The sequence below is a fragment of the Phocoena phocoena genome, chromosome 3 (genome assembly GCF_963924675.1).
Source record: "Phocoena phocoena chromosome 3, mPhoPho1.1, whole genome shotgun sequence".
Taxonomy (NCBI): domain Eukaryota; kingdom Metazoa; phylum Chordata; class Mammalia; order Artiodactyla; family Phocoenidae; genus Phocoena; species Phocoena phocoena.
This window is the reverse complement of record NC_089221.1, coordinates 166,522,501-166,525,162: the sequence shown is the minus strand read 5'-3', so window position 1 is coordinate 166,525,162 and position 2,662 is coordinate 166,522,501. Positions and strand designations below refer to the sequence as shown.

Sequence of the window (2,662 nt, the reverse complement as noted above, 5' to 3'; positions counted from 1 at the left end):
AAAACATTAATCCCAAGGATTCTCACACAACATGTTACAAATGACAGCATGAAAAAAAAAAAATCTTGTACAGTAACTCAAAAGTTCAGCTCTACAATGGACCCTTAAACGGGCAGGACATTGGTATCTTGAATAGTCTCAAATTTCCAAATAATATTACAAAGAGCTATGTATTCATGTACAGCAATCACAGAGGGGACTTATGACCTAACTCAAAGGTAAACTAACTTCCTTGAAACTTCTTAGATTCTAAACTCACTGGACAACCTCTTCTCCAGTGTGAAGACTAGTGGAATTCTTAAACCTCTAATCTAAGGTAAGGGTGCGGCTTTCATTTCTACCTGCTGGCTTGTGTTCACAGCACCTTTTAAAGACTGCTTGCTTAACTACAGCTGCATACCATATCCCAGCTACAGAAAGTCTTTTCAATGTTTGCCAGTTTTGTTTCCATCATATTAAACATCACACTTGAGCTGGGCAGGAGTTAGAGTTTTATTATCAGTCTAGGCAAGACCAAAAATTCAAAGCAAATTCAATTTTGCTTAAGGGAACATTGTAAAGAAACAATTCTTCATATTACATGCCTCATATGATCCATTTCAAACCATAGAGAATTACACCTTTATGTGTCACTGTTCCAAGAGACAAACAAATGTGAACAGCTAAAACATTTTAAAAGTGCACCAAGCTTCGGAAGTCTCAAACGAAACTTGAATTTTCTGTACCTACTCCTGTCAAATGAAGTTATTTCCTGTGCACCACTCCTCTTGCAAAGTGGCCTTCTATTTCCTTTCATTTGACCTGGATCGGCTAGGAGACCTAGAGAAAGATCAGGACAGCTTGTGATTTCTCTCCCAGGACAGTGATCTCTCTCTTCTCCTATCTCTAGAAAGGGACCTGCTCCGGCTGCAGGAGAAGCTTCTCCGTCTTGGAGATCTGTGGCGAGATGGAGGAATCCTCTGATAATCATATCGAGGGCGACGACCCCAAGAAGGAGGCGGCCACGATTTCGACTTCTCTTTTCCGCATTCGACAGGTCCACTCTTAATAGGCAGCCAGGTAATGTTCTCCCATCTTGTTCTCGGACAGCATCGGCTGCATCTGGGGGATCTTCAAATTCAACTAAAGTGAAGTCGGTAGGGTATCTAGCTACCCACACACTTCGGAGTGGTCCATAATAGCCTACAGCTCGTTCTAATTCAGTCTTGTTACCGTCGTTTCCAAGATTCCCTACATAAACTTTACACTCCAATGGACAGGAATCACGATGCATTTTGAGATCTCGGGTTAGAAATGCAGAGGCTCAAATCCACACACCCCTGGCGGGGTCTTCCCGGTCCCCTCCCGCCTGGCACCCGCAGATGCTCTCTCACACCCGTCGTCCATGAAATGGCCTGGCAGGCGGATTCTTAACCACTGCGCCACCAGGGAAGTCCCCCCACCCCACCCCCGCCATGGCAGTCTTTATGTTTCTGGCCCCATCTGGCTCGAGCCAGGCCTCAGGCATTGCGTTTAGTTCCTGTCTCTACAGGCTCCTTCCCAGTTGATCGGGTCCTCAGCCTTTTACAAACTTGCTTCCATCTTGCCCCCGTGGACAGTTTTGCAAACTCCAGGCCAGGTGGGCATCGGCCTGTGAGCTCTGCCCGGGGTTCAGACGGGGCTTGAGCATCCTCACCGGTTCTGTGTAACAGGCTGCTGCATAAAATGTGACACCTCGTTTGCCTCTGGGCGGCTAGATCTCGGGGACAGCCACGGATGCACGCTGACCCAGGCAGATGCTTCAGGTCCATCACGCCAACTTCTGCTGCCCTAACTTCTGTTCCCCAAGCCGCTGTCCCGGGCAGCAAGACCCACGTGGCTCCTGGGTTTCACGGGCCACAGGGTGATCCCGGGCCTCTGGAATCTGGCGGCTGAATCTGCTTGCACAAGCTGTCCTGTGGGGCTGCTTTTCCCCCTGTGTCGAGTCCAGGGGCCCTGCTGTCATGGCCCGGCCTCCCGGGCGAGAGGGTGAACCCCAGCTCCCTGAAACAGACATTCAGAGCCCCGGTGACCGGTCTCACGGGGCTGGGGCGGCGGCTGGACATGTGTGGCCAGCCTGGTGGTGTTTGGCCCCGTCTGCAGTTCCAGTTCCAGCTGAGAAAGAGCCTCGCTGTGTTATTTTCTCCTGGTTGTGTGAGGATCCCCGGTGTCATTTGACAGAAATGTAGATGGTGTGTTCTTTCTCTGATTTCTCCCTGCTTCCTCTACTCCCTCCCTCTCTGTCCCGCCCTCTCCTGCCTCCCTCTGTCTCTCCCTCTCCCTCCCTCCCTCCCTCCCGGAGAGGGAGAGACAGGGAGGGAGGGAGGTTTTATTATATCCTATAATATGGTTTATTATAGGATATTGAATATAGTTCCCTGTTGTATCTATTTTATATATAGTACTTTGCATCTGCTAATCCCAAACTCCTAATTTATCCCTCCCCTACCCCCTTTCCCCTTTGGTAACCATAAATTTGTGTTCTATACCCGTGAATCTGTTTTTGTTTTGTAAGTTCATTTGTATCACAGTTTGGATCCCACATGTAAGTGATACCTTATGGTACTTCTCTTTCTTCACTTAGTATGATAATCTCTAGGTCCATCCATGCTGCTGCAAATCCTAATGACCTCATTTTAATTCA

At 48.4% G+C, this 2,662-nt stretch overlaps 1 pseudogene; it reads right to left on the bottom strand.

Annotated features, from left to right (window-relative positions):
* Positions 1 to 782: 782 nt before the first annotated feature.
* Positions 783 to 1,273, bottom strand: LOC136121481 (serine/arginine-rich splicing factor 3 pseudogene; annotated as a pseudogene).
* Positions 1,274 to 2,662: the final 1,389 nt, after the last annotated feature.